This window comes from Gracilinanus agilis, chromosome 3, assembly GCF_016433145.1.
Source record: "Gracilinanus agilis isolate LMUSP501 chromosome 3, AgileGrace, whole genome shotgun sequence".
Taxonomy (NCBI): domain Eukaryota; kingdom Metazoa; phylum Chordata; class Mammalia; order Didelphimorphia; family Didelphidae; genus Gracilinanus; species Gracilinanus agilis.
Window position 1 is genome coordinate 43,243,198 of NC_058132.1, and position 26,675 is coordinate 43,269,872.

General features: G+C 35.1%; 1 protein-coding gene across 1 annotated transcript in view; it reads right to left on the reverse strand.

Moving 5' to 3' along the window:
* RERE (arginine-glutamic acid dipeptide repeats) overlaps window positions 1-20,983 on the reverse strand; it is a 423,478-nt gene extending 402,495 nt beyond the window's left edge. The window contains exon 1 of the mRNA XM_044667692.1: window positions 20,894-20,983. The gene's annotated coding sequence lies outside the window, so the exon portion shown is untranslated. The remainder of the gene's footprint in view (window positions 1-20,893) is intronic.
* Window positions 20,984-26,675: the final 5,692 nt, after the last annotated feature.

Consider the following 26,675-nt stretch of genomic DNA (forward strand, 5'->3'; position numbering starts at 1 on the left):
TCTCCAAGATTAAATATAAAATGCACTTCTTGGCAATGGAAGAACTTCAAATCCTGGTCCCAGTGTTCTTACACTTTACTATCATCTATACAATGATCCAGCTACAGAGCCCCCCTTGCTCAACCTAACTCCAACTACTCCATCTCTCTTCTGTACCTTTGGACTTATGGTCTCCCTTCTTATCTCTGCATTAGATTTTTCTAACTTCCTTCAAACCTCAGCTCAAATCACTTCAAAAGACATATCCTTAAGTGCATTGAAATCAACTTAAAGAGGGAAAAACAATCAGATCCATAGGGGCAGAGAACTGATTCATGCCCTAAAGAGAAGTAGAAGGGTAACAAAGGGAATGGTGGGGAGGGAAGCAATACTAGGGAGGGAGAGGGCTTAGGGGGGTAGGGGGGAGCCCAGTGTAGCTTTAAAGAACAATAAGAAACTGAAGGTATTAAAATGTGCAATGAGGAGACTAAGCTATCACTCTTTGCAGATGATCTGATGGTCTACTTAAAAAATCCTAGAGAATCAACTAAGTAGAAATAATCAACAACTTTAACAAAGTTGCAGGATACAAAATAAATGCACATAAATCATCAGCATTTCTATACATTTCCAACACATCACAGCAGCAAAAGGTAGAAAGAGAAACACCATTTAAAATCACCCTAGACAATATAAAATACTTTATGTTTCATAATCTATAATGTTAAGTTTAAATTCTTTTGAGAATAATTTCAGGATGAGGATTTTGCAATCTCCCCAGAATCCAGACGATGGACCTGTTTGGTGAAGGCACCAAAAAGATGCCTGAAGACCCCTTCACTGGACCATGAAGATCAAAATTGAACTTTGGGGTGAAGTTGATTGAACTATGGGGAGTTGAAATTGAGTTGAATGTATTATTTTGAATATACACTAATATGCCAATAGGGGACTGCCCTCAAATTGGTTTTTTGTCAATGCGGCTAGTTTATCCATTTGTTCATCTATTTCTTTTACCCCCCAAATTCCTAAAATTTAGAAGTTGTCTATGTTTACAGATCCAGTGAAGAAAAAAGGTCAACTTTTTTTTTTTTTTTTTTTTTTTTGCCGGATCTCAGGAGGAAATGTTTGTTTTGAATTCAGGGAAGTGCTATTTGGAAGTGTCTAGCAGACTCCCTATGGACACGTGGGGGCTTTGAGACTACATTACCCACGATTCCAATGGGTTTCCAGTCTTTGGGCTTGGGGACATCAAAGGTCCCCACGCAGGGGGCAGCTTAAATTCAGAGGAGGGTCTAGAGGAGGTCTCTTGGTTTTCCTGAGAGGCTGGCTGGCTGGCGTATGAGAGGGACAAGATGGGCTCCAGCAGTAGATTTAAAAGATAGTCAGGTGCTGTCATATATATTTTACCAACATGGCCATGGCTTTAATTAAACTACTAATTTCTCTTATTATTATCAGTCTTTATCATTTTTAATCTTAACAATACTTAGGAATCTATCTACCAAAACAAGCACAGGAATTATATGAACACAACTACAAAACACTTTCCAAACAATTAAAACTGGATCTAAACAAATGGAAAAACATTGACTGCTCATGGGTAGGATGAGCTAACATAATAAAAATGACCATTATACCCAAATTAATTTACTTATTTAGTGCCATACCTATCAAACTACCAAAAAACTTTTTTACTTTATTAGAAAAAACTATAACAAAGTTCATTTGGAAGAACAAAAGATCAAGAAAATCACGGGAAATAATGAAAAAAAAAAAAAACGTGAAGGAAGGTGGCCTAGCAGTACCAGATATTAAGCTATACTATAAAGCAACACTCATCAAAACAATATGGTACTGGCTAAGAGACAGAAGGATCAGTGGAACAGACTTGGGGTAAGTGACATCAGCAAGACAGTGTATGATAAACCCAATGAGCCCAACTTTTGGGACAAAAATCCACTATTTGACAAAAACTGCTGGGAAAATTGGAAAACAATTATGGGAGAGATTAGGTTTAAATCAACATCTCACATCCTAAACCAAGATAAATTCAGAATGGGTGAAAGACTTCAATATAAAGAAGGAAACTGTAAGTAAATTAAGTGAACACAGAATAGTATACTTGTCAGATCTCTGGGAAAGGAAAGATTTTTAAAACCAAGCAAGAGTTAGAAAAAATTACAAAATGTAAAATAAATAATTTTGATTATATCAAGTTAAAAAGTTTTTGTACAAACAAAAACAATGCAACCAAAATGAGAAGGGAAACAACTAACTGGGAAAAAAAATCTTTATAATAAAAAATTCTGACAGAGGTCTAATTACTCAAATATACAAGGAACTAAATCAAGTGTATAAAAAATCAAGCCATTTCCCAATTGATAAATGGCCAAGGTACATGAATAGGCAATTTTCAGATAAGGAAATCAAAAGTATCAATAAGCACATGAGAAAGTGTCCTGAATCTCTAATAATTAGAGAAATGCAGATCAAAACAACTCTGAGGTATCACCTCACACATAGCAGATTGGCTAAAATGAAAGAAGGGGAGAATAATGAATGTTGGAGAGGATGAGGCAAAACTGGGCATTGTTGGTGGAGTTGTAAACTTATCCAACTATTCTGGATGGCAATTTGGAATTATGCCCAAAGAGCAATAAAAGAATGCCTGCCCTTTGATCCAGCCATACCATTTCTGGGTTTGTACCCCAAAGAGATCATAGATAAACAGACTTGTACAAAAATATTTATAGCTGCACTCTTTGTAGTGGCAAAAAACTGGAAAGCAAGGGTACGCCCTTCAATTGGGGAATGGCTGAACAAATTGTGATATATGTTGGTGATGGAATACTATTGTGCTCAAAGGAATAATGAACTGGAGGAATTCCATGTGAACTGGAAAGACCTCCAGGAACTGATGGATAGTGAAAGGAGCAGAGCCAGAAGAACGTTGTACACAGAGACTGATACACTGTGGTAAAATCCAATGTAATGGACTTCTGTACTAGCAGCAATGCAATGACCCAGGACAATTCTGAGGGATTTATGGAAAATAACGCTACCCACATTCAGAGGAAGAACTACAGGAGAGGAAAAACAGAAGAAAAATAACTGCTTGAGCACTTGGGTTGATGAGGACATGGTTGGGGATGTAGACTCAAAACCACATCAAAGCAAATATCAATAATATATAAATATAAATAAGTCTTGATTGATGACACATGTTAAAACCAGTGGAAATGCACATTAGCTATTGGGGGAGGGGAGCTTGAGGGTATGAAGGGGAAAGTAAAAACATGAATCATCTAACCATAAAAATTTTTTCTTTAAAAAAAAAGAAAAAGACATATCCTCTTCCCACTGAGATTAATTCCCCACCAATTTTTTTTTTAAAAACCCTTACCTTCCATCATGGAATCAATACTGTGTATTGGCTCCAAGGCAGCAGAAGAGTGGTAAGGGTAGGCAATGGGGGTCAAGTGACTTGCCCAGGGTCACATAGCTGGGAAGTGTCTGAGGCCGGATTTGAACCTAGGACCTCTGGTCTCTAGGCCTGGCTCTCAATCCACTGAGCTTACCCAGCTGCCCCCACCCAAATTTTTTTAAATGTCTTGTATATACATGGTAGTTTATATGTTACCTTCAAAGTTACATGTAGTTTAGAGAATGGCCACAAGCATGATCATAGGACTCAAGGAACTGAGCAGTTTTAAACCAGAAAAAACTGAGGAATGACAAAAGTTGTCATTGGTTGGCAAATATATGAAATACTTTCATTTAGAAAAGGGTAGATTTTTTTTCCCACCTTAAAAGAGAAGCTTTTTGAAGAGTCCTACCCACATGGAGAAAAGCAAAAAACTGTCTTCATTGGATACTGTATTTTTCCTTAATTCTAACAGATTCTTGGATAATGCTTCCTAATATGTTTTGATTACAGCCGCACCTATGATAAATTTGTTTTGTAATTACTTTTCTTGGTAAATCATTTCAATAAACTGCTAAGAACTGAATCTACTGGCAGATGATTATGGGTTCAGCAGCATACAGTTGTGAAAGTTGTGAAACAAAAGATAGTGTTCAAAGTTTAGTCCCCAAAGTTTGTTCCAAGAACCTGAAGTAGCAGATGCTGTCTAAGGATCCTATCCATAAATGTTAAGACAAACTGAGTAATCTAAATTTAAATACATATACAGTAAAATCATTCCTATTAATCACTAATATATACATATTAATATATTAATATATACATATTAATAAAATATGATAGCTTTAAGGCTCTCCAAACATTATCTCATATAAAATTCGCCATGAAATACTTTCTTCAATTTATTCAACAATTTCTTGTTTTGTTTTTTCTGAAAAATAGCATATTTTGAATAACTTTGTCCTCCTCTTCCCTCAAGTTTTCCCCTTTATAATTACATCCCTATAATCATTAAATTAAATGTGACTTTCTGAATAAAATAAGGATACCTTAGAGCTGCTGTAGATCTCAATATTCTGAATAATGTAATGATAACTAATGTTAAGTTGTATTAGCACTTCTATTGAGCTTATGAAATTGGGCATCATAAGTACTTAACAAGTAACATAATAAAACCTTCCTATCAACATAAACAAACATTGAATTTTGTGATAAAACTCATAACCAGTTTTTGCTCCAAGGTACTAAAAAGCAAGTGAGTTTCTTTCTTTTTTAAAGTGAAACTGTCCCGAGTACTAGTGTTATGTTCAACATTAAAAACTCCTTTATAGGGGCAGCTGGGTAGCTCAGTGGATTGAGAGCCAGGCCTGGAGACCGGAGGTCCTAGGTTCAAATCCGGCCTCAGACACTTCCCAGCTGTGTGACCCTGGGCAAGTCACTTGACCCCCATTGCCTACCCTTACCACTCTTCTGCCTTGGAGCCAATATACAGTATTGACTCCAAGTCGGAAGGTAAGGGTTTAAAAAAAAAAAAAAACCTAAAAAAAAAAATTAAAAAAAAAAAACTCCTTTATAATCTATCTAGTAGGATTACATACCACACACTTTATCTATAAGGTACTACAGCCATCAGTTATTAATGGACTCCCTCTCCTGGTTTCATGAGTCACAATTAACCACCATGCATTAAAACTAAGTGAAACTTATAAAAATTCACATTTTTAAAAGCTCCTTTCCACAACAACTTAATGTATAAAATGAAAATTGTTATATTGAGGAATTAGAGCTAGGGTGAAAAAAGAAACATTAAAAAGAAGGTGATTTCAATCATATCAAGTATGGACAGATTTTTAGTCATAAAAACAAAACCAAAAAACCAAAAAAAAGCACATTCCATAATTAATCAATACATTTTTAATAAGCATCTATTTTGTTCCAGGGTCAGTGCTAAAAGTTGTGAATACAAAAGTCAGGCCCTGACCCTAAGGAGCTTATAATCTAATGGTGTCAATAACATGCAAACATAAACAAAACAAATTATTTACAGGATAGAATGGAAATAATTCAAAGATGGTCAAGTACTAGAAATGAAGGGGTGTAGAAGGCTTCCTGTAGAAGATGGGACTTTGGTTGGGACTTAAAGGAAATCAGGGAAATCAGTCATCAGAGTAGAGGAGGGAGATCATTGCAGGCATGGGGATAGCCAGAAAGAACCCAAAAATCAAGGAGGGGCAGCTGGGTAGCTCAGTGGATTGAGAGCCAGGCCTAGAGGAGGTCCTGGGTTCAAATCTGGCCTCAGACACTTCCCAGCTGTGTGACCCTGGGCAAGTCACTTGACCCCCATTGCCTAGCCCTTACCATTCCTCTTACTTGAAGCCAATACACAAGACCAAAGGTGAGGGTTTAAAAAAAAAAAAAAAAAAAGAATGCAAAAATCCATGAAATAGGGTGTCTTGTTCATGGGACAGTCAAGAGGCCAGAGCCACTATATAGTAGAGTATGTGTAGGGTAATAAGGTGTAAAAAGACTGGAAAGGTAGGAAGAAAATAATTTATGGTGGGCTTTGAATACCAGAGCATTTTGCATTTAGTCCTAGAAGTAACAGGAAGGAATTCACTGTATTTGATGTGAAGAAATGTGAGACTGCACCATATCTGAATTTTAAAAATAAATATTAGCACATGTTACTACTACTTTTTTACTGAGGTAAAAAACGATGAAAATATTTTTTAAATTTTATCACAAAAAAGATTTAAACAAAAAGGAGCTTCTTTTAACGACATTTCTTTTACTCTCCCTCTTTCCACCCCTCCTAATTCTTTTCTCTCCGCTCAATACTTCCAAAATTTATAATTTTCTCCACTAATACAAATCATAAGTAATCATTTGGCTTTTCATGGTTAGTCACCATCCCTGCTAGGTACCATTTTTTCTACTGATTGGCCTCTGCTTACTAAAGTGGCCACATTCTAAGCTGTCAAATTTCCCAGTCTATGTCAAAGTCAATGTTCTAATGACATACATCTGGAGAAACCAGGAGGTCTCCAGCAGGAACTGAGCAGAAGACTATCTCCAACATTTAGCTATTTATCTATTGTCCCCTTTCCTGGAAAATCATAAATTCTTTTAAGGGGAGGACCACGTGGTAGACAGCTCATGTTGATGTGACACAATGCCCCTACAGAAGAGAAATTCTACAAAGATCTACTGAATGAATGAAATATTATGCCATAATGAATATGTATAGGAAGAACCCTGAAATGACACATTGATTACAGGATCATCAATTTAAAACTGGAAGAAACCTAAAAAGTTATCAAATCCAACACTGTTCATTTAATAGAGAAGGAAACTGAGAACAAAGGTAGACTTAACTGACATGTACAAGGTCAAAAAAGTTGTAATTCTTAAATTTAAACCAAAGTCTCCTGATTGCAAAGGCAGCATTCTTTCAACTGTAATCCTGCTACTTCATAGAATATACTAATGGTTTCCTTTTATAGCATCTTAAGTATCTGCTACCTGTTTGGCCCTTAACATTGATTCAAAGCTACATTTCAAGTCTAATTCACCTCAAAATGTCCCCAAATAAAATATAAAGTCACATAAGTCAGGAACTAGATCTTCAACTCCTTTATATCCTATATTATGTGTCTGCTACCTGGCATTGCACGTGGCACAGCACAGGGTGCTTCATCCCCACTTAATGGATATGGCACTTTCCTTGGGGTCATGAAAGCTAGATCTGTACTCAAAGGCTGACCCTTCCTAGTTATGTACGATGGGACAGTCAGTGCCTTTTATTATGGGCCTACATTTCTCCCCTTCTCTGAAGATAAAACTGACACAGAAACAAACCTCCAGAGCTACCTTATGAATGGTTCTGAGGACATGCTATATAAACTACAAAGTCCTAGAAAAACATGAATTTTAAATTCTTAAAGGTACTGAATAAGAATTCTTGTAGACTAAATTCTGCACATGATTTAAGTATGAAAAGCCTACTGAATTGCACATTTAATGTGAAAACTAATCATGGGAAAGAGAAAAACTGTCTAAACAGAACTGGAAAAATCTGTCATTTGATTTTCAAATGCATCCCTAAAGCTTTGTGCCTGAGTCTAGCAACTGCTAAAATTTGAGATGTGAAATTGGCAGCAAAAATAAGAAGCCAAACAATCTTTCACAAAAAGGCTTTTGCTCTACCATTCTAGAGTCTGCTTACTTCATTGGTGAAGTCCCTGGGAAATTACACCGTAAGAAAATCTGTTTGGATCACACAAAGATATCAAAAAGCAACAACTGCACTGTATGTTGCAAGTCTTACTCTTTAATAAAGATTGTCTGTGTTTCTTAGCAAACTGTGCATGAAACTATACACTGAATTACATATTTTTGTTTGTTTCTTCCCAGATATAATAAAACTGCTACTTACTCCAAGGTCACTGCAATAAGCATTTTTATAGATAAGCTCTACCATCACTCTGTAGGTCTCTACAAGGTAAAGGAAAGTTATACAGCCCAATTCCTCAAGCTACACTTAACCTACTTTTAAGAAAATATTCCTGCTCTACAACCTCTCCTCAAAAACTAGTTGGTTAGCAACACTATGAACAGTTATAACAAATACATTTAAGAAATCTCCTGAAGCCTTGCACCTTAGGCCATAAACCATCACAAGACCACCAAACTATACACATTTTCAAAAAAAAAAAAAGTTCAAGTCAAAAGATGTAAGGCATACTGAATTTCTATAATACTGTAGGAATTCGCAAAATGTCCTACATATATCATCTGCCTAGAGGCCCATAATCGCCCTGAGAAGTCAGGTACCAAAAATGTTGTTATCCTCATTTTACTGAGAAAGAAACTGGGCAATTAGGTAGCATAGAGGATTAAGCACCAGGCCTGGAGACAGAAAGACGTGGGTTCAAATCTTACCTCAGACACATCTGAACTGTGTGACCCTACGTAAGTCACTTAACTGATTGCCTAGTCCTTGCCATTCTTCTATCACAGAATTGATACTAAGAAAGAAGGTAAGGGTTGGGAGAAAGAGGAGAAAAAGAAACTGTGCTAAACCTGTTTCTTTTTTCTCCTAGTGTAGCACTCTCTATCATGTAAGACTCCTTTGAAAAAATCAAGTATTCACTCAAATTCAATGGAATAAATATTTACTTATTAAGGTTCCAAGTTATTAAAGATTCCTCAAGATTCAAAGGCTAAAATAAACATTCCTCGGTCTCAAGGATTCAGCATGGAAAAAGGTATGGAAGACGTGAGCTATCTCAAATGTTAAACTTTGATTCATTAAGTTCTTGGTTCAAAACCTGTCTGAGACACTATAGTAGTTGAAAAGTTACTTAACATTCATAAAGCTCTATTTCTCTTATCTAAAATGAGGATTATCATCACCAACATTTAGGGTTGATGTGTGTGTGTGTGTGTGTGTGTGTGTGTGTGTTTTGGGGGGGGGGTAGTAGGTGGCAAGTACTCCTACTCTAAAAGGTTCCCCATCACTCTCCTAGCCTGACCTCTTTTACCAATTCAAACACTCTATAGTTCCATAAAGCTGTATTTTCATAAGATTAAAGTGATCAAAATAATAAAGGGAAAAAAGGCAGCATTTCTGACATCAGAAGATCCAGAAAGAAAAATTCTTCCCCTCACTATACATAGGTTTCACAACAGTTAATCTGAGTGTTTCACAGAAATGTTCATGGGGAGATTCCTGGCACAACCTTGGCAATCCTTTCCTTCTAATTCTAATCCTAAACTTCTGAGACTAAGACCTGCATTCAAATCTGAAGTTGGCCATTTAGTAGAGTTCTTAAGACCCTGAGTTTTGTCACCTGTCCTCAGTCTCAGGTATTAATCTAGGAAATGAGAATATTTAAATTAGCAAAGGAGTAAGATTGTCATGTAGATAAAAAAAGATAAAAGTATGTAAAAAAATTTGAAAGTCAAAATAAAATGTAAATAAAATTATTAATTTAACAATCCAATTCAACAGTTACTGAACACCCAGTGCCTTTAAGGCACTGAGAAGCACTAGGAATGCAAAGAAAAAAATTTATATTTTCTGTAATTATAGACTAGTGGTAGAAGAAAACTCAAGTAGCAGTACTGAAGTCATTTATCACACCAAGCAGGGTGTGATAGTATCATATAGCCCCCCAAATGTACTCGGCAGTAATGACACACAAATCTACATTCCTTACATTACATGGACCTTCCATGGTAGAATAAACAAGACTGTGAAAAACTTATAAAGGATTAATATTATTAAACTCATATATAAGTCTTGACTAGGCAACTTCTGAGTCTTATGAGCATAAAGAGGCATAAAATATCAATTTCCTACAACCAGGAATAAGAAGCAGCACAATAAAGCAACAATCATGTTCAATCATTTTCAAAATATAAATTTGGGACATGTGAATCTCCTAACTAGTGAAAAACACAGACACAGCACAAGTTCCTACCATCCTTCCCATTAGAATAGGACATTCAACATATCATGATTCATGCTCTAGCAGTCAGAATCTATAACCCAAATGAGTGGAAATACAGCATCCAACTGCACAACAGCCAACAAAAGCATCATTCAGACTCCCAAAGGTCATCTGCTAATTCTGCCATAAGCATTTCAAGAGATAGTTCATAAACTGCCAGGTTAAAAATCTCTACTGATAATATAGGCTAATTGCTACATCATTGCTTTCCCTTACACACTTAAAGTTTTACAAACAAAAATTTACCCATATGCCATTAATCTTATGCTCTCAATTTTCAATTAAATCTACTCACAGGTGGCCAAACTTGTCTTTTTAATTCCCACTCCACCTCATGCAATGCCTTCCCTCAAGATAACTTCTCATTTTAAAGTTTAAAAGTTAACAAAATGCTTTCCTAACTCAGTGAGGTAGCTACTATGGGGTTCTATAATCCAAATTTTACAAATAAGTAAACTGAGGCTCAAAGAAATTGAGGACTTAACTCACCCAGCTAATAAGTCTAATGCCAAGATTCAAAGTATCCTACTTCAATAGTGAATGCTATTTCCACTACACCAGATGCTGTAACTATTCAAAGGTCACACTGAGATGTACTTTTTACTATTTAATATTTAAAGAAAGAAAATCTAGGAAAATATATTCAAGAAAGAGAGAATTGTCCTTCAAACAAGAATTTCTAGAAAAGTGGTTTTTAAGAAGGCTGAAGTTAATGAAGAATACTGAATACCAAATAGCATTATATTGTTCACTTTTGTTCTTTAATTCAGAAAAGGCTGGAAGTAGAAGGCAACAGAAAACTATGGAACTCAATCAGATCTAAATCCCATGACCATGTATGGCTTTGTCCAAGTCAAGTGGATTGATACAACAGCCAGAGAACACAGCATAACAACTTAAGAAAGAAGGCATCAATTAAGATGCAGGAATTTGTAAAGGCTATTTACTCATTAATTTGATAAAAGCAAAAACATCCTGTTGTGCTGTCTAAATAGCACTTTTTAATAACTTATGTATAAGTATTTAATCTAAAATCTATAAAGGTGAAATGTGCAAATTATTTCTAGTCCTTTATTCAAAATGTAGTTTCTAATCAATTAGGCTTATGATAACCTGAGAACTTTCTAAATGAATATTAGTATGAACTTAATAACTTGACCCTTTTACAATTTAACAAGCAATCAGCATATAGTTCCAAAATTTCCTTTAAAAATCTAGCCAAGGGGGCAGCTGGGTAGCTCAGTGGATTGAGAGCCAGGCCTAGAGACAGGAGGTCCTAGGTTCAAATACGGCCTCAGACACTTCCCAGCTGTGTGACCCTGGGCAAGTCACTTGACCCCCATTGCCTACCCTTACCAATCTTCCACCTATGAGTCAATACACAGAAGTTAAGGGTTTAAAATAAAAAAAAATTAAAAAAAAAATCTAGCCAAAACTTTTCAGTACATCTTGTAAAAATGTCTAAAATTTATCTGCTGACACAAAAATAAAATAAACGTTAAGTGTTTAATAAGGACCTATATTATATGCCAGGCACAGTGCTAGGTTCTGGATAAAGAATGAAACAATCTGTACCAAAAAAGAACAATCATTAATGGGGGAGAAAACAAATATGTATGTGTATATGCAACAAAAATATAAAAGTTAATAAATACCAATACATACCAAGCAGTAGATACAAAATATATGTATAGAAAACATGTTTGAAAGGAAGGGTTGGTAAGCCAAGTAAGGCATCAGTCAAAAGACAGTGCATGAGATGCATGTTAAAAAAAAGATTATATGAAGTAGAGGTTAAAAAATGAAGAGTACATTCAAGACATGGGATATGGGAGAGGAAGGGGTGTCTGTCAGTTTAAAACGAGGAAATGAGTCCTGTGTGAGGGACAGAGAGATGGTTATTTTGGCTGGAAATGAGAATAAAAGAAGATGAGTATTGTCCAATGAGGCTGGAAAGTGTGACATATATGGGGCTAGACTGTAGGGCTTTAAAAACTAAAAAGTAGAGTTTATATATGATTCTGAAGACAAGAGAAAGCTACTGGACCTGGCTGAATTGGGATGAATCAAAAGATCAGATATGCATTTAAGGAGAATTACTGGGGTCAGCTAGGTGGCTCAGTGGATAGAGAGCCAGGTCTTTAAAGGACTTGGACTGAAATTTGTCCTCAGATACTTCCTAGCTGTGTGACTCTGGGCAAGTCACTTTACCCCATTTGCATAGTCTGTGCTCATCTATCATAGAATTGTTACTAGGACAAAAAAATAAGTAATTTTTTTTAATTGACATTCCTCTCCAAAGAGTCTGTTAGTTACAATAACAGTAAGAACAGGAAGCATTTATACAATGCCTGATGCTTTGCATTGTGGTTTTCAAATATTATTTCATTTTATCTTCCCAACAACTGAAGTAGATATTTTTACAATCCCCAACCTACAGATGAGGAAACTAAGACAGAAAGAGTTTACATGACTTGCCAGGGTTGTACAGCTAATAAATATCTAGATTTGAACTTAGGTTAAACTCATAAGGAAAAAAACAATTTTAAATACTCATTGTATAAAAGTTCTACAAAGGAAAGTAGATTTTACTCTAAAGCTGTGGTTATAGAAATGCAAATAAAACTTGAGTGAAAATTCAATTTTTGAAATCCTGTTGTCAAAATAGGTAGTTCAAATTATGTTTTTACTACAAAGAATTGAGTGGCCTTCCTCCTTAACAAAGCTTATAATTTAACTACCACATATTTATTTTTATGTATTCCCTATTTTACTTAACTCTGTATTTACATTCTTAGACAAGTACTTGATTTTTCCTTGTTAGAAATAAATTCTCTAAGCTGGTATGAGCATTTTTTTCATTCTCTATATTTGTAGGTTCAGTGGTTAGATCACGTTAGAAATTTAAATGTTTAACTGCTGAAAGCAGCAACCTATACAGCATGTATTTTCTGCTTTTTATCCTACATTTTTACAGGAAGGTATCATTACTGAAATGATTCTAAGTAAATATCTTACGGAAAAAGTAAACACATAACTAGAAGTAAATAACTTTGATTCTATGATCATGAATATCTAGGTAACAGCACACTATTTCAAAAAAGGCCAACTGTACAAAAGTGCTATCATTTTTTTAAGACCATCACAATTCAGTTAGAATATAGTTCTAAAATATCATTAAAAGTTTGTAAAATATTATCAAGTTATTTTTATTATGTTATATATTTACTTATATATTTATTATAGCATACATATTTTTGAAAAGTTATAAAATGTCAGTAATCCTAGTATCTTTACTTCCCTTCTTTTAAAGGTATAACCTAAAAAGCCATTTTATAAGATCTAAATGCTTTTTTGTTTCAGTAATATATAGTAATGGATTGCCTCCAATCAATATACAATAAAATTAAAACTAGATGGATTTAAATAACTCACATACAATTTACAAATTGGAATGGTATTTAATCATCCATTTTAAATTTTTTTTTCATTTAACTACAATGGAGGTCCCAGATAAAACCAATTTTTTAAATCTAAATATTTCTACAGTCATTCTAGGTTGTAAAGTTTGTCCTTCAAGTGCAATAGCACTCAAATCAAATATCCTAACATTCTTAAATTTGGTTTGTTATGTATTAGACTAGGCTTGCTCTATTTGAAAACAGAGAGAAGAAATAAGAACATTAGATTAAATTAATAGGTGAGTTTCCATTTAAAGAGCATCTTCCTAATAATAATTAGAACTAGACCAAAAAAAAAGGGATAGGCCAACTTAAAATGGAATAAGATCCTCCCCATAATAAGAAGTGGTTTGGCTAACTGGGATTTGTAGGAATAATACCTGTACAGTTGAACTAGATTATTCAACTGAGGTCCCTTCCACCTTTCAGATCACTCCATGAGTATTTGTACCTCTTCCATGTTTGACAGGCATCATCATTCCACTTCTAAGTCTGTATTCCAACTTCCTATTCTAGCTATAACTATCATCATAGGTATCTATGTTCAATGGCAAATACTTTCAAAGGTACTCTTGAGAACACTTTTATTAAAAAAAAAACACTAAAAGATTCAATTTGGACTTTTACTAAATGATCAGTAAGGATGGGTACTGTTTGAAGTAGATGATCCTCAAAAATTAAGAAAATTAATTACTTCATTTCTATAATTATAGTGTGTCCACTTTATAATAAAATTGTTCATTTCCTTGCAAACCACACTGACATACCAATAATTTGGTTTTTTTAAACCCTTACCATTCCATCTTAGAATCAATACTGTGTATTCGTTGCAAGGCAGAAGAGTAGTATGGGCTAGGCAATGGGGGTTAAGTGACTTGCCCCAGGGTCACACAGCCAAGAAGTGTCTGAGGCCAGATTTAAAACTAGGACCTGGCCTAGTCTCTAGGCCTGGCAATCAATCCATTGAGCCACCCAGCTGCCCCTGTAAGAAATTAAATCTAGGTTTTATGCTAAATATGAGAATTCTAAAGTAATATTGTGGTCAATGATTTAAAAATATTACAGCTTAAGTCAAAATGGCTTTTAGTAGATTTATTTACAAAGAGATGGAAAGAGTAAAAGTGGAAAAATGTAGATAAAGAGACAGAAAGTACTGCCTAGCTACAAAATACCCTAAATTTAATCCTAATATCTCCAGACCACAAATGAGAATCTGAAAGTGAATCTCATCAGAATTCAAAGTCCTAATTAGGAAGTCAAAATCCAAAAAGCCAGAAGACACTGAGGAATCCACCAAGAACCTAGAGTTCAGAGGAGGCTAAGACTGCCGATAATCTCCCCAGAACTCACACTGAAGTGCCACCTAGTAGAGAAAGTCTCTTCACCAAAGAACCAAGGAAAGAATCACTCCACTCACCACCTCAAGCACACACAGGATCCAGAGAAAAGGTCTCCTCCTCTAGTCCAGCTCATCAAGACAGAGAGAATGACTGAATCCTTGAGCTGACCTTTTTAAAGCAGTTTTCTCAATGTCACTTCCTGCCGCTCCCCACCTTTACATAAGAATTGGTAAGAACCAATTACAATCTTTCAATTTGCCTAGCATTGCCCAAGGGGTGGGGCAGTGGTCTCTGGAGTTGTCACCCATTCTAGCAATACTTAGTGACTGGTAAGGTACTAAGTAGAGGTACTTATGTTTTTGATTGATTAACTTAAAAGTTGCTGATTGATAGACAAAGAGAGTTTGACTCATTCTTCACACCCCCAATAGTTGTTTCACTAGAAGGTCCTTACTATAGAGACTTGAGATAGTGCTGACTTAATCTTAAAATAATCTCTAAAGAATACCAAGAATGATTATCTTCCTAAAAACAAAGTAAACTAGAATTGTCTGCCCTTAACCAGTGACCACCCTCAGGAACCTTCTGATTCAAGATGTTTTCCTCTTTTCTGTCCCTAACCTTAAGGCACAAACTAAAGCCAAATAAACTAACTCTCCAACATTCTCTAAGCAGAATTATTCACTCTGTGGCTCAAAGGAATTATTGGGTCCTAGAAGTGCACTAAGTGAGAGCACTAATAACAATCTGCTGGTCATATTTCCCCTTAGGGGAAGGGAAAAAAGAAACAATAATTTCATGGTGTAGGGGTCCACTCCACATACACAAATTAGCAGCTCATCTGCAACTTATATTAGTAGAAAACTACCAGAAACAATGAGAGTTTAAGTAACTTAATTACCCAAAGACATAGCCAAAATGCAAAAGAGGAAGGACCTAAAGCCAAGTAAAGAGAACTCCAAGGCAGACCAGCTTATGCACCAGACCAAGCTGCTTCTCAACTTCCTCTAGGGAAGCTTAATTTACAATTTCTTTGATCACAATGCCATGAACTTAAGGCAGAGAAAATATTTCCTGGAAGAAACAACAAAAAAATCTACTTTTAAAAATATCTGTTTCCATGTATTTAGGGGAGGGGACATTTTTGATATGTATAATGCTAAATGGGAAAAGGAAACCAGTATCTAAAATCTTTACAAAGACAGTAATGATGAATGAAATTGAAGCCAGTTTTCAAACAATATTCATAATTATTGTCCCATGTCTCTTAATTCTTTTATATGCCTTTTTTTCCCTTTCTATGCACCTCAAGCTATAAACAAAACCTGGGCTTCACTGACTTAAGCAAATTATAATATTCTAATAATAAACATACCATTTAGCTATACTCTTCCTTCACAAGAAAGCTGAACTTAACACACAAAAGATTATCTAAGAGCATTCAATTAATCAGCAGGAACTGCTATAAGAAAATCTATTCCAAGCTCTATTCTCAAAGGAATAGTTTTATTATCAGGAAGTGGAAATCTGATTTTTTTTTGGCTTCATTGTTGAGATTTCAATAGGAAATGGGGCAAATACAGTATGTTTTGACTGCTAGTAAAAAGTAAATTCTTCAGGGATTTGTTACGGTGTCAGATTCAAGGATAGGTTTGGGATTGTAGAGGAGGCCTTTTTTTTTGTCTTTTTTCTTTTTAACTGAAGTTTTATAGCTTTTTGCATTCTTCTTCAATCACTTTGATACTTTCATTGTATCTCAGCCTGCTGCCAAGCATATCAATCCCTCAGCAATGACTAAAATGAAAAATTATCTTCCAGCTCTAAATAACTGCAAATAAAAGAGCTCTCACAATCTATGAGGGAAACTCCAATATTTGAACGAAGAAACTCTCCAGCAATAGTAACCAAAATCAAATTAAATCTAGAAGCAGGATAGAGGTAAGAAACTTTTAAGGAGGAATAATTCAGGCAAAGATTTACTGAAGTTAGGGTTTTTTCAGAGAAAAATTTAAGATATTGAATAGATCTTAGTGACTTTCTAATCCAACTCATACTTATGCAAGAATCCTAGGTACAACAAAGCCTACCAACACTCATTCAGCCTTTCCATCCATTAAGGTAGGATGGTAAGGGAGCTGGAGAATACTTAGGATGGATGATTGCAGGATGAATTGGAGATACTCATTTTAGCCTGGAGAAGAATAGGGAAAGGGAACCTGGAAGATGAAACAGAGAAAGATATAAAGGATGTAAATATATAAGTATTTGAAGGGTATGTCTTATAGAAGGGAGATTAGACTTGCTCTGCTTACCCATACAGAGCAAAACTAGAAGTGATGGGTAGAAATTAAAAGGTCTGGACTTGATGTTAGGAAAAAATCTTCCTAACAAATCAAAGCTTCCCAAAAGTGGAAGACAATGCATGGGGAAGTTGTGAGTCCTCCTCCGTAACTTAAACTGTCCAAGCTAAGGTTAGATCATTTCCTGTGACTTTAGAGATAGTATCCATGTGGAGATAAGATTCATGTAGAGATAGGAGTTATATGAAATTGCTTTAAGTTGCCTTTCAGCTCTGAGACTTGTGATTCTTTTAAACAATGGATCTGGAGTCACAAAGACTTGAGACCCAGAATTTGCCTCAGTACTTCCAAGCTCTGTGATCTTGGATAAACTGTCTAACCTCTCTGAGCCTCAGTTTCCTCATCTGTAAAATGGGGGCTATATCTGTAGTTGTTTCTCGCAAAGAAATGAGAAAGGATGCCAACTCTCCTGTAAACATGATGGTATCATATAAATAACATTAAGTCCTATGGCAGAAATGTAAAATCTGAAAAGAAACTTTAAGAGGTGATCTAGATCAAGGCCCATAATTTTATAGATGAGGAAGCCCAGGCCCTTATAGGGAAAGTAATTTATCCACAGTCAAAGCAGAGGTTACCAAAAAGACTTCATGCCCCACACTCAAACCACTCCTTGCCTTTTTAATCAATCAATGGATCAAAGGGATATTCCCAGACATTTAAAGCAATTATGCAGCAATATTTTTAACAAAAAAAAGTTAAGAGAATCAGTAGCAATTAAAAACGCTTAAGAGCTACAAGCTTTCCAGGTGTTATTCTTAACAGAAAAAAGAAAGACTAGATTGCTCCTTGAATTGCCTAAGAGAATGTACTTCCACAGGCAAGCTAAAAAGTCTTGATACAGGTGACAAAGAGTTGCAACAGTAAGGCCCTCATTATATATTTCTTGGAGAGGACTGGATAGTGATCCAGAAGCCTAGAGTAGGAAGGAAGAAGAGAGGATAGGCTGAATTCCTTTGGGAAACTAAAAACGATTTCTAAACTGCTCTCCAATCAGGAGAGGAAAAAAAAAAGTAATATTTTTAACACCAATATTCCTCCAGAAAAGCCATATGGCTATAAATTATAAGACAAAAATCTCTGAAGAATCAAAATTCCCAGTGAGCCAAAAGGCAATGGACAGTTGCAAGATGAGTGTCAATATGTGGCAGACAGCATATTATCAAAGGTGACTCCCACAAAAAGAAGTGGTGACATAAAAGATTTCACCAGGACAGTGAATGGAAAAAAGGAGCAGCAGAGAGACAACCTGAGTGCTTCACTGGTGCCCATGTTAAAAGAGTTACAGAAAAGCCTTTGCCAAGTTGAAGAGATCTTCTGGGAAAATTCATGGACAAGAATCAGATTAAATAACAAGGTGTGGATGGGCTGCAATTTACACTGGGAGGGCCTTCTACTTCCACAAAAAAAAGATCCAATAAAGTTATGAATCTATTAGAGTATTTAAAAGGTCCATAATATCCCACTGATAAGTGAGGACATACCTTTAAGTTTTTTCCCCTTACAAAAAAAAAAAAAAAAAAACAACGAACTATCTCCTCTTCCTTATCTTCTTATTTTTTTTTTTAAAAAGCAAAATCAGGAAAGGAAAATGACCCAGCTCTAAAAAAAAAAAAAAAAAAAAAAATCACACTAATTTTTTTTAACTATAAGACTGATACTGTTGCATCTGAATTATGCCCATTTTCACAAAAGAGTTTAATCACACTGAATCATTCCTTTGAAGTTTGCACTGTTCCCTCTGGAGGAAATCTGCAGCAGTGCTACTAATGTAAAATTTACAGCCTTCTCCCCCCCCTACACCAGAGGAAACAGTAGAGGAAGTCAAAATTTTAATCCAGCTGTCAAATGAGAAATGTGAAGTTAAAATATAAGTAGAAAATTCATTGCAATAAAATATTATTCTTTCAATGAATGTTTATGCAATCACTCAAGTCTCTGTGCTGACAAAGTTTCCTAAAAAAAGACATAGATTTCTTCATTATTTACAATTTTTTTCAGTACTATATCTCTCCATTCAAAAGACAAAATTCAAACAGCTTCTTCCAACCAGGATTGCATTCTTATTGTCAGAATTCTCTCAAAGAAAATTTAACTTTATTATCATTCACCCTTTGTTGTTGTTTTAAGAGGTGGACACTATATTCACTGAACATATATTCCCCCAAAGGAGGATTTATACTCTGAAGAAATCATATTATTATGAAAATGTGAAGATATCTAGGGAGGTAAGAAATAGGTGAAATTAAACTTAAATCAAATTTTTTTTGGTTCCATCTTTTTTCAAATTATCAGTAAACTAAACAAAAAGTAAAGCATAATTATTCAAATAAAACCCAGTGATAAGGACCATATTTAGTTCCCCAATGTCCAATTTAGAATTTTAACTATAAATACACTATTAATAGCTATTGAGCCATTTGCTCAAAAATAATGAAGAATAATGCCCCTCAAGAGACTACTGTACATTTATTTTCATAAATGTCTTAACCTATTCACAAATAACTAAGTGAAACAACTTCAGTGTTTATATGCATATTGCAAATGTAATTAACTTTTAGTAATATAAGATATCCCACTATTAAATACCTGCAAAGTATTACTATGTGTGTTTGTGTGCTATGACAATAATTTTAATAAAAACCTAATACAGTGAGGTCTATAACCACAGGAGAAGCCATTTCAAATACATCTACTATGGCCTTTTCAGATACCAGTTAATTACAAGTAAAATAAGATGATAATGTTACCTATCAGGATATTCACACTGGAGTAGGATGGATGGTTAAGATTTCTAAAGCGAGAACAGAGTTCAGGCTTGATGTCAGGACAAACTTCACAATAGCTACAGCTATCTAAAAGTGGCCCAAGCTAGCAATGATTGCTTTCCCCCTCCTTGAAGATTTTTTGACAAAGCTGGCTGACTATTTGTCAGGGTATTTTGCAATTGGAAGTTTCTTTTGGATACGAGATAAATTAGGTTGGGATAATACTTTTCTCTAGTATGATAATTCCATCCATCTACCTCACCCCCCCGGCAAAATGGGGTTTTTTTCCCATTAGCAAATAAGCAAATACCTAAAGATTTTTGCAAAGCACAAATGTGACCCAACCCAAATATCTTGAATATAGTTTTTTTTTGACATTTTTTTTTAACCCTTGTACTTCGGTGTATTGTCTCATTTGAATATAGTTTTAATACTGCATTAAAATAATTTGAAGTCATTTCAATGGGATTTTACTGAAAAGCATACAGAAAAAGGAACTATTTCTATTGTAGTTCAAAACCAGCAGAGACCTGAATATACCACTGTTCCTAACCAGCTATTTAAAAATTATTAGTAGATAATCTGGTGAGGAAGTGGTAAATACAGCTGTGAACACAGCAGCACACACCATCTGGAGGCTTTTGACTTAAGTAATTTTTCAAATGGCATAAGTTACTCACTGAATTTTGTTCTTTCTATGGCATAAGACTCTTAGAGAAATTAGTCCTAACATAAGGATAGTGGCAAAAAGTTATTCACACCATGAAAAATAAAAATGGGTAAGAGATCTATTTGGCAATCCTTCCTACATACTGTCTATTTCAAAACAATAATGGTAAGAAACACCTAAAAGCAATAAGAATTCCACCAGTCTATATGTTCTAAAAGCTCTCAATAATCCGGGGTAATAATACGTTATATTTATGTAATATTTTATACTTTTTTCAAAAGCGTTCATATATCCATTATTTCATTTGATCCTGTACAAAGCTGGTGGATAAATTTTTTGTACCATGGGGAGAAAATACAATGATTTCCAGTACCTAGATTCTGATACCAATTCCATTCAACAATCACTTAAAGCTCTATCTCCAACACTAACTGTGACCTTAGGCAAGTGGCTTGAGTCTCAGTTTCTTTATCTGTAAAAAAAAAAGAAGACAATAATATAATAATACTACCATCCTTTAATAAAAGAAGCATATATCAATCTAAATTTTGCAAACTGCTTTACGTATATTATCTATTGAACTTCAAAACAACCCGGTGAGGTAAGTGGTCAGGGTTTTGTCATCTCCATTTTAAAGAGGAAGATAGTAAATCTCAGCAAGGCTTAGACACAAGCTAGTCAACTATGATAGCACATAAGTGTTGAGTACTTCAGGTGTTATTTTCAATGGCCTATTGATCTAAAGGTGTTAAGAGAAAAAGAAAAATAATATGTATAAAGAGCCTTCCACATTTAAGACTTTAAATGTTTGTTCAATTGAACTGAAAATATTTTAAAAGTACTATTTCGATGTGACCTTTTCAAAAAAACTAATATTATTCCCTGATCAAAAATATCTAATGGACAGTGAGCCAGAACAATTATGAAAAAGAATGTTATCCATCTCCAGAGAAAGAACTGTTAGAGTAAGAATGTAGATGAAAGCATATTATTTATCACTTGTTTGTTTGGGTATATGTTTTGGGGTTTGGGTTTTATAATATTATTCACTTACAAAAATGAAAAATATGGAAATATATGATAATATATGTATAACCCAGATTGAACTGCTTGCCAGCTCAAGGAGGGGAGGGAGGGAAGAAAAGTAGGAGACAAATGGATCATATAACTTTGGAAAACTTGTGGGAATTTTTCATTAAAATTTTAAAAAGAGAATAAATAAAAATGTTTGAAAACATGTCTAATGGCTTCCCAGTGACTACTAAGAATAAAGCCCAAAGTCCTTACTCTGACATTCATCACTTGGCTATACTCTAGCCCCAAACTGCCTTGTTTTTTCTAATAAGGTACATAGGCTAATGTATTACTTTTGACCATACCATTATATTGAATGGAAATCCTCTCAACTATACTCTCCTACTATTCAAATTCAATCTATTTTTCAAGACCCTTTAATTTACTTTAATTATCTTCTCTTTTCAATTTATCCCTCTCCTCTGACTCTCGCCCATGAAGACTTCAGGCACTCTCTGTGAACTTTTACCACCTTACCTTTGGGCATAGAACTCCCAAATAAATCTCCTTCCTTCTCTTAGGGAAGCCTATGATCATATGTCTGTCTACTACACATTTACATTTAAATGCCCCACCAGCACTTCAAACTCATTATGGCTACAGATTTTTCACCCAGTACCATTCTTTGGTTATAACCACATTTCTAAAATTGGTGACGAGATTACTTTTTAAGCCCTGACTTTTAGCTCTAGAATGCAAGCTGCCTTTTGTTTGTTGGAGTAAAATGTATAAAGTCTGCATTTTAGCCCCATATTTGTATCCGTCAAGCCTGCAAGTATACATGGGTATATAGGCAAATAGGTATATTCCTAGTCAACAACACTGAATGTGGCAAGGCTTGGGAAACAGCTCAACAGCAGAAAAGGTGGCAGAGTCAGATACAAAACACTGGAAGATTCTACACCTGTAAAATTCGACTTTTTCATTTCTTAAAAAATAAAAAAAGGCTAATACCTGACTTAACCACCTGACAAAGTTATCATAAGGATCAAATATAGTATAAATACATAATGCAAACATTAAGTATTCATATCATCATTACCCTCATGGTAAAGACTGAGGCAACACAGTAAATCATAGAGTTCATAATGGGCTTTTCTAAACCTTTAGTTAGTGTACCATGAATTTATAGCAATGTTTTATTTCTAAGGAAGGAAAAAACATTTATTAAATGCCTACTATGTGCTCATTTGATCCTAAAAACAACTTTGAGATGTAGTTATTATTATTATCAGTCCCCTTTTACAGTTAAGTAAAATGAGGCAGACAATGATTACATAACTTGTCCCAGGTCACAAAACTAGGAAGTGTCTGAGACTAGATTTGACCTGGAGTGCAGGCTCAGTATTTTTTTATCCACCTACCTGCCTTCTACAACACATAATGGATTTAAACCTTTCAGAATTATTGTTTCTCACTTTGGCTACTCCATAACTTCACATATTTGTTCCAATTTTGGCTCTTTGGTCACAGTGAAGTTCACAATGATATTCTAGTGTCTTCTCTGTTTTAATAATTTCTACTTTTGTATATAGCTTGTTTCTACACATTTGTTTGCTTCTTGCCTCCCCCATTAGAATGTGATAAGCTTCTTAAGGGCAAGGGCTATCTTTTTTTTTCTTTTAGTATTCCTAGCACTTGGCACACTGCAAGGTCCATAAGTAGACACTTCCATTCACTAGCTGCTCTGCATGATTTCCACTACATGAAAATAGCATTTCCTCTAGATTAGCACATCACCAAATAAACCTAAAATAATTTTACAGGATAATTTTCTAGAGGATCTTGTATGAAATCATTTCACAAAAGAGCAAATAAAATATCTGCAGTACTCTGTTTAGCCATTTTTTTTCTAATTTCTATCAAAAAGTCATCAAGTTTGTCTAGTATGACTTGATGTAATAAAACCAACCTGATGACTGGACATGATTTCACAGCTCTTTATGCATTACCTAATTTTAAGGCATTTTTAAAATTAGTTATAAAGATCAGGCTTAAAGAATGTCAACTTCAAAGGCTACTTTTCCTCGTCTTATTTTTTGATATCTTGGTTATTCTGTGGGTTGAACTCATTAAACAATACTATCTGTAAAGGAGAAAAAATAGTATTTGGACAAGGAATACTAAACACATGCAGAATGCCCAACTATAGCTTTTTTAAAAACTGTATACAAGAATTATATCTACTTTTTTCTAAACTCCAGGTATCCCAAAGTAGCTATGTGATTATAATATATAAGACATAGACTGCCCTATTCTTTCACAAAATTATTTGCTACTTTCACAAAACTATTTGTTCCTTGTCGAAACTTTTTCTCACTGAAAATGAAATTCTAGCAAAAGATCAACTTCCATACCCTTAAGAGTCATCTTTAATGAACCTTTTTTAAAGTAATTTTTTTTAACCCTTAACTTCTGTGTATTGGCTCCTAGGTGGAAGAGTGGTAAGAATGGGCAATGGGGGTCAAAAGTGACTTGCCCAGGGTCACACAGCTGGGAAGTATCTGAGGCCAGATTTGAACCTAGGATCTCAGGCTCTAGGCCTGACTCAATCCACTGAGCTACCCAACTGCCCCTAAAGTAATGTTGAATAGACTGAAGTTTTAGAGTCTCAAAGATTCATGACTTTGACTACATCTCCCATTCATATTAAAGAAAATTCTTAAAATTCTCAGTTTTACTTTCAAATTTGATAAAACTATTAATCAGTCACTTTCCTTACCACAAATACTTAAGCACTTTCTACTGATAGTGTTTAGCACTAATGCTTGGTACATAGTAGGCATAAATAAATACTGAATGACCTTTAAAGGGGTGCCAAAGTTTATGACCAAAAACCTCTCAGTGTCAGTATAGGAGAGAAAATGAGAGATGACAGGAATGGAAGTAGTAAAGGCTATAGCTATATCTGGCCCCTTATGCAGTAACCTAGTAGTTCTCAGGAATAAAAAGCGCCTCTAACAGTTGAAACTATTCAAAGTATTAAGATAAATCAGAAGGAATAGTGCCCATGTATCACAGACCATAATGGAAAGGGTTCTGGAGGGATAGGAAAGACAAGGTTGAGCACAAGTAACAGAGGTCACTTTCTCAGGATTTCCTAAATAAAGTCATCATCACCCAGCAACCAACTTTGGTATGATGAGTATTTAGCTGTAGGGTAATTAGTATCTAGTTATAAACTTGCTCTTCAGATAACAGATAGAATCTTTATTGGTGACAAAAAAAATTTTCAGAGACCAATCTTCAATAGAGTGAAAGATTCATAAAGAACTGAAAAAGATCACAGATGATACCATTATTTTCTGACTCTTTCTCACCCTCTTACTTTTACAAGAATCCATAAGCAACTGCCAAATTATATACTAACTTTCACATTTCTATAAAATCTTTAGGGACAAGACCAGTGCACATGAAGAGTATTTGGAAGAAAATATTAAAATGGAATAAGAAAGATTTTCAGGGATTTATTTTATGCAGAAACTCTTATCTTCAAAGTCATAGAACGAAAGTCATAGAGAATGTAAAATGTGGCTATATCTATTGTTGGTTGATGACCAAAAAAAAAAGTAATTGAGTCACTCCTGGCTTCAATCAAGAGAGCTCAATTTCCACCTTCTACAAGAGGCCCTTCCTAATCCACTCCCCCTAGTACCTCCCTTCTGAAATTACCTCCCACTTCCCCTGTATTATGTATTATTTGGACACAGTTGTTTGCATGTTGTTTCCCCCAAGGCAAGGCCAATATTTTCCCTTTTGTTTTTGGAAGAGAAAAGTCTCTATCAGAGTTCCTGACATATAATAAGTACTCACTGACTGACTTAGCCCTTCCAGAAAGCATGGTCTCAATCATGGTCAGTTGGTCCATATACCCAATACCATAGCACACATGTTGCCACTCTTTCAAGAGTCACACAAAGTGCGCAATTTGCTCAAAGCAAAGGAAATTAAAACATCATCCCCATCTATTTAGGGTGCACTCTCCCATAAATACACATGGTATTGATGGGAAGAAAATCAGGAAGCAAATATGGAAAACATGCAGCAAGAGCATATACAAAGATGGAAAATTTGCATATCTAGCACAGCCATGCATCTGTGGAAGAAGTGTACACACCAATTACTGTAGATCCACTGAAGTACTGAATTGTAATATGTTCATCAATATCTGTCAGTCCTCAGTAGTGACTTTTTCAACTCCAAAACCCAGACACAACATAAAACAAGGAGAAATGATGACATCGTGTTCCAGTGTAAATTGTCCTGCTTCAGGTTGCTTCTCCCACTCTTTCAGAAGGGGAATCTGGTAGCAGAAATGAGGGCATGGCACTATGATATTACAGGCTAAACCTCAGAACATATCTGAGCTGTTCTAGGTAACAGCTAGATTATATTGGGAATGGTAGGTAGGCTGACAGAAACTTTCTGACTCTTTCCCACCATCTTACTTTTTACCCAGCTCAGTGGAAGACTGAACACTTTCCATCTACTACTTCTACTCCTTCCTAAATCCCTTACAATCAAAGTTCAATTAATTCTATTTCAGGCAATCTCCTTCTCAAACATACTCAAGTCTCTCTTAGAATCCCACATAATCAACTGCCTACTAGATAGGAACCAGACCTCTAAAAATCAACATGTCCTAAACAGAAATAATCTTTCCCTCAAAAACTACCTCTCCTCCTCAACCTTCTTATTAATATTGAGGGCACCGCCATCACTACCCAGGTTTACAACTCAAAATTCATTCTTTATGACAGGTAGGAGGCTCCAGGGATAGAAATCCAGGCATGGAATCTAGAGGACCTGGGTTCAAATTTGACTTCCGATGCCTCCTACCTGTGTGACCCTGGGCAATTACTCTCATCCCAACTTGCCTAGCCCTTAACACTTTTCTGCTCTGGAACAAATAGACAGAAAGTAAAGGTTTAAAAAAATTAATTCAACCTCTATCCTTTATTGTTTCTCATCTCCTGTATCTTAATCACTTGCTAAGTCATACTGATATCATCTCTACACATCTCTTCTAATCATCCCTTTATATCAATTCATAAGACAACCACCCCTAGGATCTCAGGATC